Source organism: Schistocerca gregaria, unplaced genomic scaffold (assembly GCF_023897955.1).
Source record: "Schistocerca gregaria isolate iqSchGreg1 unplaced genomic scaffold, iqSchGreg1.2 ptg000066l, whole genome shotgun sequence".
Classification (NCBI taxonomy): Eukaryota; Metazoa; Arthropoda; class Insecta; order Orthoptera; family Acrididae; genus Schistocerca; species Schistocerca gregaria.
The window spans coordinates 15,326,459-15,340,077 of NW_026061707.1; the positions used below are offsets into that span (position 1 = coordinate 15,326,459).

A 13,619-nucleotide genomic window follows, 5' to 3' on the forward strand; every position below is an offset into this window, starting at 1 on the left:
TTAACATTCATGCAATAGAAATTAAAATAGCAACATCACCAATACGATTAGAAAGTGCAGTTAATATACCAGCACTATAAGATTTTACATTTTGATAATAAATAACTAAACAATAAGAATCTAAACCTAAACCATCTCAACCTAATAAAATTCTAATTAAATTAGGACTAATAATTAAAAAACCTATAGAAAGAATAAATATTAAAACAATAATAATAAAACGATTTATATTCTTTTCACCAGATATATAATCCTCTCTATAATAAATAACCAAAGAAGAAATATATATAACAAAAGATATAAAAATAAGAGATATTCAATCCAAAATTAAAGTTATAACAACTATAGAACCATTTAAATTGAAAAGCTCTCACTCAACAAAAACTCTATAATCAATTATTAAATAAGAAATACCTAACATAAAAATTATAGTTCTCGAAATAAACAAAGAAAAAAAACTCAAAGAACAAATAGAAAATAAATTCACGGCCTAAGATGAAAAACTTCATATCATTGATTCCACAAAACAATATTTTTAATTAAAATACTTAAGCAAACTAAACAAAGAAATATTCACCCTTTAAACAGAGAATATTTAAAGGCAATCAATGTAAAAGTAAAAGATGATATTCACGAAAATAACCAAGAGAACAAGTATAAACACCAGAATAATAATTCCCATGCTGAGAATAAGAATATATATACAAAGTATAAACAGCTCTAAAAAAAGATAAAAAAATCAAAGCAAAGAATCTAAAAGAAGATCAAGATATAATTCTAATTAATAATCTAATTTCACCTACCAAATTTAAAGAAGGAGGAGCAGCCATATTTGATGATCTTAAATGAAATCATCATAAAGCCATTCTTGGCATCAAATTAATTATACCCTTGTTAATTAATAATCTTCGTCTACCTAAACGTTCATAAATAATATTAGATAAACAAAATAAACCAGAAGAACATAAACCATGACCAACCATTAGAGAAAGAGAACCTACACAACCTCATCAATTCATAGTCATCAATCCACCAATAACCATTCTTTTATGAGCAACAGAAGAATATGCAATTAAAGACTTTAAATCAACCTGACGAAAACAAATAAATCTTACAATAACACCCCCAGATAAACCTAAAGACAATCAAAAATAATTAAACTTTAAACCCAAATAAGAAATAACCTTTATAACACGAAAAATACCATAACCACATAACTTTAATAAAACACCAGCAAGAATTATTCTACCTGAAATAGGGGCCTCTACATGAGCCTTAGGAAGTCATAAATGAACCAAAAACATAGGTATCTCAACTAAAAAAGCCAAAATTATAAATACATAAAACATAAAATAATAAGAACCAAAATCAACCAATAAAGGAAAATATAAAGTATTAGAAAAATCATAAACCTTAAATAAAACTAATAATAAAGGTAATCTAGCAACCAAAGTATAAAAAATTAAATAAACACCAGCCTGCAAACGCTCAGGTTGATAACCCCAACCCAAAATTAAAAGTAAAGTAGGAACTAATCTAGCCTCAAAAAAAATATAAAAAGAAAGAAGACTTAATCTAGCAAATGAACAATAAAGCATAAGTATTAAAATCAAAACCATAAAAACAAAAAAATTAGAATGATATGAACTTAAATAAACTGAACCTCTAGCAGTGATTATTAAAGAACAAATCCAAAAACTAAGTAAAATTAAACTAAAAGAAAAATAATCAATACCAAAATAATATCTAATTATATTCAAATCAGCATATGAATAAACACAAATTATAAAAACAAAACCCGACAGAAACATTAAAGAATGAACCAACCATCAACAATTATTTAATAAACAAAGAGGGATAAAAAAAATAGTTATAAATAAATACTTTAACATAAAGATAAACCAAAAGAATTTAAAAAATCATTACCATGAGAACGAATTATTGAAACTAAAATAGAAAGACTTAAAGCACCCTCACAAACAGAAAAAACTAAAAAAAAAACAGGAAAAAAATAATCATAATCAAACTCAATAAGAAAAACAATAACTAACATAAATAAAGAAAGAACAATATATTCTAATCTCAAAAGAACCATTAATAAATGTTTACGTTTAGAAGAAAAAACATAAACACCAACAAAATAAATCAATAAAGAAGTAAAAATAGAGAATATAAACATTAGTTTTAATAGTTTAAAAAAAAAACGCCGGTCTTGTAAACCGGAAATAAGTCCAGCCCCCACTTTTAATACTTCAGAGGTGGAAAAGCTTCCATCATCGGTCCCCAAAACCGGTATTTTAAATAAACTAACCCCTGAAATGATCAAAATAATAATTATATCATTATCAAATGTAATAAATATTAATTTTATTAAATTAAGACACCCAATATCAATAATGCTTTTTATTATCCTTCAAACCTTCCTAGTTGGATTAATAACAGGAACAATAATAGAAAGATATTGATTATCATATATTTTATTTTTAACATTTCTTGGTGGTATACTAGTATTATTTATTTACATTACAAGAATTGCATCAAACGAAATATTTCAGCCTAAATCAATCACTATAATTATTACATTAATAATGTGAGTATTTATCATATTAATATTAATTATTCTAGATATATCTATATTTATAGACTTTTTCAAAAACACCGAAACTATAAATATTGATAATTCAATCAATTATCAAGAAATAACAATATCTTTAGAAAAATTATATAATAGACCAACATTCATTATTACAATAATAATAATAATTTATTTATTTTTAGCACTACTAGCAGTTGTTAAAATCACCAATATTAATCAGGGACCTATTCGTAAAATAAGATAATTACTAATGAATAAACCCTTACGATTAAGACATCCTTTAATTAAAATTATTAATAACTCTTTAATTGACTTACCTGCCCCAACAAATATTTCATTTTGATGAAATTTTGGATCCCTATTAGGGTTATGTTTGGTAATTCAAATCGTAACTGGACTATTTTTAGCTATACATTATACATCAAATATTGAAATAGCATTCAGTAGTGTAGTACACATCTGCCGAGACGTAAATAATGGTTGAATTATCCGAACCTTACACGCAAATGGAGCATCTATATTTTTTATTTGTATTTACTTACATGTAGGACGGGGAATTTACTATGGATCTTATATATATATATATATACATACCTGAATAAATGGTACAGTGATTTTATTTTTAGTTATAGCAACTGCATTTATAGGATATGTCTTACCCTGAGGCCAAATATCTTTTTGAGGTGCAACAGTAATTACTAATTTATTATCAGCAATCCCATACTTAGGAACAGATTTAGTCCAATGAGTATGAGGAGGATTCGCTGTTGATAATGCAACATTAAATCGATTCTTCACATTCCATTTTGTATTACCATATATTATTGCTGCTACAGCAGCAATTCATTTATTTTTTCTTCACCAAACAGGATCTAATAATCCTCTTGGAGTAAATGGAGATATTGAAAAAATTCCATTCCATCCATACTTTACCTTTAAGGATTCTATTACATTTGTAATAATAACATCATTATTAATTATACTATGTTTAATTAATCCTTACCTATTAGGAGATCCAGATAACTTTGTACCTGCCAACCCATTAGTAACACCAGTTCACATTCAACCAGAATGATATTTCCTGTTTGCATATGCAATTCTACGATCTATCCCTAATAAGTTAGGAGGTGTTATTGCATTATTTTTATCAATTAGAATCTTAATAATTTTACCATTTTATAATAAAACACCATTCCGAGGCATTCAATTTTACCCTATTAATCAAATTTTATTCTGAATTATAGTAGTTGTTGTATGCTTACTAACGTGAATTGGTAAACGACCTGTTGAAGAACCTTATATTATAACAGGTGAAATCTTAACAATTATTTACTTCACATTTTTCTTAATTAATGTCCATGTCGCAAACGCATGAGATAAATTAATTAAGGAATAAAGTTAATTAGCTTAGGAAAAGCATATGTTTTGAAAACATAAAATTAGAAGTTTAACTCTTCTATTAACTTTTCTCAAAAAATTTCACTAAACAAATGAGATAAATAAAATCTTTAAACCAACAAAGAAAATAAAAAAAATTCAAAGATAAAGGTAAAAAACTTTTTCAAGCTAAGTACATTAATTTATCATAACGGAACCGTGGTAATGTTCCACGAACCCAAATAAAACCAAAAGGTATAATAGCAAGCTTAATAAAAAATATAAAAGAATAAAAATCACCGCCCAAAAAAATTAAAGCCAATAACATTCTTATGAAGACAATTCTAGTATATTCAGCTAAAAAAATTAAAGTAAAACCACCCGCACCATACTCAATATTAAATCCTGAAACTAACTCAGATTCCCCTTCAGCAAAATCAAAAGGAGTAAGATTAGTTTCAGCTAAGCAAGAAGCAAAACAAGCTAAAGCTAAAGGAAAAGAAATAATAATAAATCAACAATAAAGCTGATAGTTTATAAAATCAAACATATTAAAACTACCAATTAAAATAATTAAAGACAATAAAATTAAAGCTAAACTAACTTCATAAGAAATTGTTTGAGCAACAGAACGAGGAGAACCTAATAATGAATAATTTGAATTAGAAGATCAACCAGCAATTATAACAGTATAAACACCTAATCTAGTACAACATAAAAAAAATAAAAATCCATAAGAAAAAGAACACATATAAGTTAAATAAGGAAAAATTACTCAAACGGCTAAAGAAATCATTAAATTAAAAACAGGGGAAAAATAATAAAGTAGGTAATTAGATATAATAGGAATTGGCTGCTCCTTACAAATTAACTTAATAGCATCTCTAAATGGCTGAGGAATTCCAACAAAACCTACCTTATTTGGACCCTTTCGAATCTGAATATAACCTAAAACCTTACGCTCTAATAAAGTTAAAAAGGCAACACTAATTAAAACACAAATAACCAATAAAAGAAAATTCAAAATAAATATAAATAAATCATAAAGTATCAATACTATTTGTAGAAAAAATCTACATAAATGAATTCTAAATTCAACACATTAATCTGTCAAAATAGTAAATAAATTAATATTAATCAATATAACAAAAAATATTTTAACCATATGGTCCTTTCGTACTAATATGGATTAACAATCTTAGGATAGAAACCGACCTGGCTCACGCCGGTCTGAACTCAGATCATGTAAGAATTTAAAGGTCGAACAGACCTAATCATTGGGCTCCTGCACCCAAAATTTTTCTTAATCCAACATCGAGGTCGCAATCTGCTTTGTCGATATGAGCTCTCAAAAACAATTACGCTGTTATCCCTAAGGTAACTTAATCTTATGATCATAAATTATGGATCAAAATAACAAACATAAATAAATGATATAATAATGAAGAGTTTATCTATTCTTCATGTCACCCCAACAAAACATCATCATTAAATATAGAAAGACAAACAAAAAACTATATAAAAGTAAAATGTCAAGCTCTATAGGGTCTTCTCGTCCTAAAGAAGAATTTAAGCCTTTTGACTCAAAAGTTAAATTCAAAAATTTATTAAGGGACAGTTAATTTCTCGTCAAGCCATTCATTCCAGCCACTAATTAAGAGACTAATGATTATGCTACCTTTGCACGGTCAAAATACCGCGGCTCTTTAAAAATATGCTCAGTGAGCAGGCCAGACCTCAAAATATAAACAAGAGGACATGTTTTTGATAAACAGGCGGAAATCAATTTTGCCTAGTTCCTTATAATAAGTTCACAAGGTAAAAATTTCATACAAATAAATATACTAATTCTATCATTATTACAAAAATTTTAAAATTAAATTAATAATCTTAATAAAAAACCTAAAATATTTATAAAATCAAAATAAAAAATAATGAACTAAAACGTAATCTTAAAGATAGCTGGTTTAAAGCTTACTATTATATTTCTATAAAATAAATTATAGGTTATTAACTTCAAAGCTTATCCCTTAAAGAATAAATAAGTTAATATTTTTACTTAAAAAATTAAATAAAAACAAATAACTTTAAAAAATTAAATTTTTTCTTAAGAAACTAGATATCTTGGGAAACGATTAACATCTCATTTCTATAAATAATTTAATAATAATTATGATACATTAACTATAAATTATTTATAAATCAACCCAAATCGAGACAAGTAAAATAAATACTAAAATTTTTATAAACCCTGATACAAAAGGTACAATAAATAAAATCTACTTAAAAAAATTTAAAATAATATTTCATAAAACACTTACATTACCAATAAACTATCATTTAAAAAATCAATTCTATAAAATATACTAAGACAAAAATATAATAAAATTATTTATATTAAATAATTAAATAAACAAAAAATAAATATAATAAAATAAATAATGAAGATATCCTGATTTGCACAGAAAAATTTTCAGTGTAAATGTAACACTTTACTAATAAGTTATATCTTGAAACTCTTCCTAGATACACTTTCCAGTACATCTACTATGTTACGACTTATCTCATCTAAATTGAAGCTACTTTAAAATAAAATAGAATAATCAATAATGAGAGCGACGGGCGATGTGTACATATCTCAGAGCCAATATCAGTTAAATTAAATAAATTAAATTACTATCAAATCCACCTTCATTAACAGTATTTCACTATCAAATCCGTTATAAACAAAAATCTATTGTAACCCACCTCCTCTTAACTATAAGCTGCACCTTGACCTGAAATATTTTATAATTATAAATCTTGAGAATTATAACTCTAAAAATATTCTCTGATAACGGAGATATACAAACAAATAAATTAAGTAGAGTAAATCGTGTATTATCAATCATGGGGTACGTTCCTCTGAATGAAATGAGATACCGCCAAATTCTTTGGGTTTAAAGACCTTAACTAATAGTACCCTGGTAAATATAATTAACATTTAAAATAATAGGGTATCTAATCCTAGTTTATTATTTAAATTTCACAGATTCATAAAAAGGGCCACAAATAAATTTTAACATTTCACCTTACAAATTTATATTTCAACCCTAATAATATAAACAACTGTTTTAACCAATAATATTCACTTGTATCAATCGTATAACCGCGGCTGCTGGCACGAATTATGCCGATACTAAATCAATTGCTAAATCCAAAATCACTTGATAATTAAATCAAATTACTGCTAAAAGAACATTTAGTCTAACAAAACTTACATATAATACAAAGAAAAAGTGAATAAACAAGCAAGAATAAAACTTTTAAAAATAAAAAATAAGAAAATTTTAAATCTATGAATTCAGGAAAAAATAAAAGATTCAAATATTTAAAGAAAAAAAAGGAAAAAACCACAAACATTAACAAAAAAAAAGAAACGCACCTATGTATGACCACAACAACTTCTCTATTATATATAATTAAAGATTAATATGGAACATGTATAGCAATAAATGTATTATATTCTTTCTTATTTAATCTTTCTTTTCACTAATAAATAAAGAAAGATTAAATAATATAATAAATATATTTTATACAATTATGTAATTTAATATAATATGTTATTAACATGAATTCTTTTTTTATATTACGTTAACTTTCATATATATTAGTTAAATAATCTAATTATAGATAATTTACATAATTATATTATTATAATTAATATAATTATTTATATTAATTATAATATTTTATATTTAAATTAATAATTTTATTTATTATGTCCAATTATAATAATATTAAATATTAAATTACATATTATTATATATATTATATTATAATAACCTATTTTAAGCTAAAAACATAAGTATCTATAATCCTAGGTAAATAATTGCATTAAAATTATCAATTAATAATGGTAAGATGAACTTATAATACTTTAATTTCAATTAAATGTAATATATTAATATAAATTATTTATTATATATATATATAAAAAAATAAAATGAGCAGGATAAATTAATCCTAATTAAACAAAATAATACATAAAAGAATTTCAAAAAAAAACTTTCGATTTATATATTAAATAAATGAAGTGCCTGATTAAAGGGTTACCTTGATAGGGTAAATAAAGTAAATAAAATTACCTTCATTAAAATTACATAAGATAGAATTAAACTACCTCCTTTAGTATCAAAAACTAACGTGCATCATACACCTTAATGTAAAAAGGTAAGCTAAACAAGCTAATGGGTTCATACCCCATTTATAGAGGTATCAATCCTCTCCTTTTTAATGACCAACAACTCTACAAAACTTCTCTTCCTATCAACATTAATGATAGGAACGATCCTGTCCATTTCATCAAATTCCTGATTTGGGGTTTGAATAGGATTTGAGATCAACTTACTTTCATTTATTCCGCTCCTAACAAGAAATAAAAATATAATAATAAATGAATCATCAATTAAATATTTTATTGTCCAAGCAATAGCATCGACAATATTATTATTTTCAATTTTGCTGATTCAAATAAAATATCCCATGGGATGGGAAACAGAATTTATCCCATCAATAATAATTAGATCTAGACTATTATTAAAGATTGGAGCTGCACCTTTCCATTTCTGATTTCCAGAAGTTATAGGAGCATCAAGATGAAATAATTGTTTAACATTAATAACATGACAAAAAATCGCCCCAATAATGGCCTTATCTTATTGTATTCAATTAAGAACTTTTATTTGAACAATTATTATCTTAAGAATTATTATTGGGGCATCTTCTATAGTAGATAATGGTGCTGGTACAGGATGAACAGTTTACCCTCCTCTAGCAGGAGCTATTGCACACGGGGGTGCATCTGTAGATCTAGCTATTTTTTCACTGCACTTAGCAGGTGTATCATCTATTCTTGGTGCAGTGAATTTCATTACAACAGCAATTAGTATACGATCAGAAAGTATAACTTTAGATCAAACACCTTTATTTGTATGATCTGTAGCTATTACAGCATTACTTCTCCTTCTTTCACTTCCAGTTTTAGCAGGAGCTATTACTATATTATTAACAGATCGAAATTTAAATACATCATTCTTTGACCCTGCAGGAGGGGGTGACCCAATTCTATATCAACATCTATTTTGATTCTTTGGACACCCAGAAGTTTATATTTTAATTCTACCGGGGTTCGGAATTATTTCACATATTGTATGTCAAGAAAGAGGAAAAATTGAATCATTTGGAACATTAGGTATAATTTATGCTATACTATCAATTGGACTAATAGGATTTATTGTATGAGCACATCATATATTTACAGTAGGAATGGATGTTGACACACGAGCATATTTTACATCAGCAACAATAATTATTGCTGTACCTACAGGAATTAAGGTATTTAGATGATTAGCTACATTATATGGAACTAAATTCAAGTTCAATCCACCATTATTATGAGCTCTAGGATTTATTTTCCTATTTACAATTGGTGGATTAACAGGATTAGTATTAGCAAATTCATCACTTGATATTGTATTACATGATACATATTATGTAGTAGCCCACTTTCATTATGTATTATCTATAGGAGCAGTATTTGCAATTATAGGAGGTGTCATTCAATGATATCCACTATTTACAGGATTAACTATAAATAATACATGATTAGAAATCCAATTTACAATTATATTCATTGGAGTAAATTTAACATTCTTTCCTCAACACTTCCTAGGATTAGCAGGAATACCTCGATGATACTCTGACTACCCAGACGCATATACATCATGAAACGTAGTATCAAGAATTGGGTCTACAATTTCTATTGTAGGAATCATTATATTCATTGTAATTATATGAGAAAGAATGATTACAAACCGAGCAATTATATTTAGAGCTAACATAAGAAGATCAACAGAATGACTACAAAGTAACCCTCCTGCAGAACATAGTTACTCAGAATTACCATTAATCTCTAGATTCTAATATGGCAGATTAGTGCAGTAGATTTAAGCTCTACAAATAAAGGTTTGACCTTTTATTAGAAAATATTTATTACTGGCAACATGATCAAATTTATCTCTTCAAGATGGAGCTTCACCATTAATGGAGCAATTATCATTCTTTCATGATCATACTATGGTCGTATTATTATTAATTACAGTAATTGTAGGTTATGCCCTAAGTTATATATTATTTATTGCCTATACTAACCGTAATATACTTCATGGACATTTAATTGATACAATCTGAACAGCTTTACCAGCAATTACATTAATTTTTATTGCCCTTCCATCATTACGACTATTATATTTACTTGATGATTCAGTAGATGCAATAATTACAATTAAAACCATTGGACGACAATGATATTGAAGATATGAATATTCAGACTTCATAGACGTAGAATTTGACACTTATATAACACCAGAACAAGACCTAGAAAATGATGGATTCCGACTACTAGATGTAGATAACGGAACAATCCTACCAATAAATACAGAAGTACGAGTATTAACAAGAGCATCTGATGTTCTACACTCATGAGCAGTTCCTGCATTAGGGGTTAAAATTGATGCAACGCCAGGTCGGTTAAATCAAGGAACATTCACAATAAATCGACCTGGATTATTCTTTGGACAATGCTCAGAAATCTGTGGAGCAAACCACAGATTTATACCAATTGTAATTGAAAGAACTTCAGTAAATTTATTTATTAAGTGATTATCTAAGATAATTTAAGGAGTTAGTTAAAATAAATAACATTAGAGTGTCAATCTAAAGTAACTAAAAAAATTAGTACACCTTGAAATTCATCAGATGACTGAAAGTAAGTATGGTCTCTTAAACCAAATAATAGTAAATTAACGACTACTTCTGATGGGGAAATTATATCCAAATCCCTCAAATATCCCTCTTATATGATTCTCACTATTCATTATATTTTCAGCTACATTAATCTTGTTTAATCAAATAAACTTCTTCTCATTTAAACCTAACCTTATTAAAAGAGCAGAAAAAGGAACAATTGAAATAAAAAACTTAAATTGAAAATGATAACAAATCTATTCTCAACATTTGACCCATCAACTAACATCTTTAATTTATCATTAAATTGAACTAGAACATTTCTAGGACTATTATTAATCCCATCACTATTTTGACTTACACCATCACGAGTTAACATTATCTGAAATAAACTAAATTTAACCTTACATAATGAATTTAAAACACTTCTTGGACCAAAATCATTTAATGGAACAACATTCATTTTCATCTCAATTTTTATTATAATATTATTTAACAATTTCATAGGATTATTCCCTTATATTTTTACTAGAACAAGACATTTAGCATTAACATTTGCAATTGCCCTACCTATATGGCTAAGATTTATATTATTTGGATGAATTAACCATACTAATCATATATTTACACACCTTGTACCACAAGGTACACCGCCTGCATTAATATCATTTATAGTAGTAATTGAAACAATTAGTAATGTTATTCGACCAGGTACATTAGCAGTACGGTTGGCAGCAAATATAATTGCAGGACACTTATTATTAACCTTATTAGGAAACACAGGACCATCTATAGCAATAAACTTAATCTCATTACTAATTATTGGACAAATACTTCTATTAATTCTAGAATCAGCAGTAGCAATAATTCAAGCCTATGTTTTCTCAATTCTAAGAACTCTATATTCTAGAGAAGTATATTAAACCTATGTTAACAACTCACTCAAACCACCCATTCCACTTAGTAGACTATAGACCTTGACCATTAACAGGAGCAATTGGAGCAATAGTCCTAGTATCAGGACTAGCAAAATGATTCCACCTATTTAATATTAACTTATTCATAATTGGATTTGGAATTACCCTACTAACTATAATTCAATGATGACGAGATGTAGTACGAGAAGGAACATATCAAGGATTACATACAGGATTTGTATCAATTGGATTACGATGAGGAATAATTTTATTTATTGCATCAGAGGTATTATTTTTCGTTTCTTTTTTTTGAGCATTCTTTAGAAGAAGATTAGCACCAACAATTGAACTAGAAATACTATGACCTCCAATAGGAATTCAACCCTTTAACCCTATACAAATTCCATTACTTAATACAGCTATTCTTTTAGCATCAGGAGTAACAGTAACATGAGCACATCATAGTTTAATGGAATCTAATCATACTCAAGCACTACAAGGATTATACTTCACAGTGTTATTAGGACTATACTTTACAATACTTCAAGCATATGAATATTGAGAAGCACCTTTTACCATTGCAGATGCAGTTTATGGATCAACATTCTTTGTTGCAACAGGATTCCATGGTTTACACGTAATTATTGGAACAATCTTTTTATCAACATGTCTACTTCGACACTCAATAAATCAATTTTCACCAAGACATCACTTTGGATTTGAAGCAGCAGCATGATACTGACACTTCGTAGACGTAGTATGATTATTCTTATATATCTCTATTTATTGATGAGGTAGATAATTGTTTTTCTAGTATAAATAGTACATTTGACTTCCAATCAGAAAGCTTGATATAAATCAAGAAAAACAATTCTAATTCTATCAACAAGAGTTTTCATTAGATTTATTATTCCAATAATTGTTATAATCCTGGCAACAACACTATCAAAAAAATTAATTAATGATCGAGAAAAAAGATCACCATTTGAATGTGGGTTTGATCCAAAAAGATCAGCACGAATACCATTCTCAATATGATTCTTCCTAATCGCAGTAATCTTTTTAATTTTTGATGTAGAAATTGCACTAATTCTACCAATTGTAATTATTTTTAAAACTTAAGACACTATAATCTGAACAGTATCAACAATATTTTTTATTCTAGTTCTATTAGGAGGACTATACCATGAATGAAACCAAGGAGCATTACAATGAGCAGAAAAAAAGGGTTGTAGTTAAATATAACATTTGGGTTGCATTCAAAAAGTATTGATATTATCAATCAACCTTAAATAGAATAAGAAGCGAAATATTGCAGTCAGTTTCGACCTGGAAGATTGGTATGTACTACCCTTATTCTTATTAATTGAAGCCAAAAAGAGGCGTATTACTGTTAATAATATAATTGAACTATAATAGTTCCAATTAAGGAAATGTAAAGCCAATATGAAAGCTGCTAACTTTTTATATTAGCGGTTAAACTCCGTTAACATTTCTAAAATTTATATAGTTTAAATAAAACATTACATTTTCACTGTAAAAATAATATATCTATATTTATAAATACTTAAAAGTAAAAATACTTCCTTAACATCTTCAGTGTCACGCTCTAATTATAAGCTATTTAAGTAAACGAAAAACAATATTACCAAAATAAATATTCAAAAAATAAAAGTTAAAAGATAAATCTTGAAATTAGAATCATATCAACCTTGAATATAACCAATTAAATAAATAAATAATCTATATAAACCTTGACCACCAAGTAATTCACCTCAACCATAATCAAATGACTTAGATGAATAATAACCTATTTTTAAAGGAATATATCTAATAAACTTAGTTGAAAGAAAAGGTATAAATCATATAGAACCAGCAAATCTAACAAAAGAAAGTATACTTAAAGAAAATAAATTATGAGAAAAATCAAAATTAGAAATAAG

General features: G+C 26.6%; 1 protein-coding gene, 3 long non-coding RNA genes and 1 pseudogene across 6 annotated transcripts in view; 3 read left to right on the top strand and 2 right to left on the bottom strand.

Moving 5' to 3' along the window:
- LOC126301315 (NADH-ubiquinone oxidoreductase chain 5-like) overlaps positions 1 to 13,619 on the top strand; it is a 371,580-nt gene that overhangs the window by 207,917 nt on the left and 150,044 nt on the right. The window lies entirely within an intron of this gene.
- The window catches only part of LOC126301331 (uncharacterized), a 176,334-nt gene that overhangs the window by 134,149 nt on the left and 28,566 nt on the right, over positions 1 to 13,619 (top strand). The window lies entirely within an intron of this gene.
- LOC126301310 (NADH-ubiquinone oxidoreductase chain 5-like) overlaps positions 1 to 13,619 on the top strand; it is a 78,888-nt pseudogene that overhangs the window by 46,055 nt on the left and 19,214 nt on the right.
- Positions 1 to 13,619, bottom strand: part of LOC126301317 (uncharacterized) — a 135,936-nt gene that overhangs the window by 22,827 nt on the left and 99,490 nt on the right. The gene's annotated exons all lie outside the window — the stretch shown is intronic.
- The window catches only part of LOC126301323 (uncharacterized), a 31,334-nt gene that overhangs the window by 10,485 nt on the left and 7,230 nt on the right, over positions 1 to 13,619 (bottom strand). The window contains exon 1 of one of the 2 annotated variants that reach the window (XR_007553036.1): positions 5,710 to 6,238. The exons of the other annotated variant lie outside the window; for it this stretch is intronic. This is a non-coding gene — a long non-coding RNA (uncharacterized LOC126301323). Of the gene's footprint in view, positions 1 to 5,709; positions 6,239 to 13,619 lie in introns of those variants that run through there. 2 annotated transcript variants of the gene reach the window in all.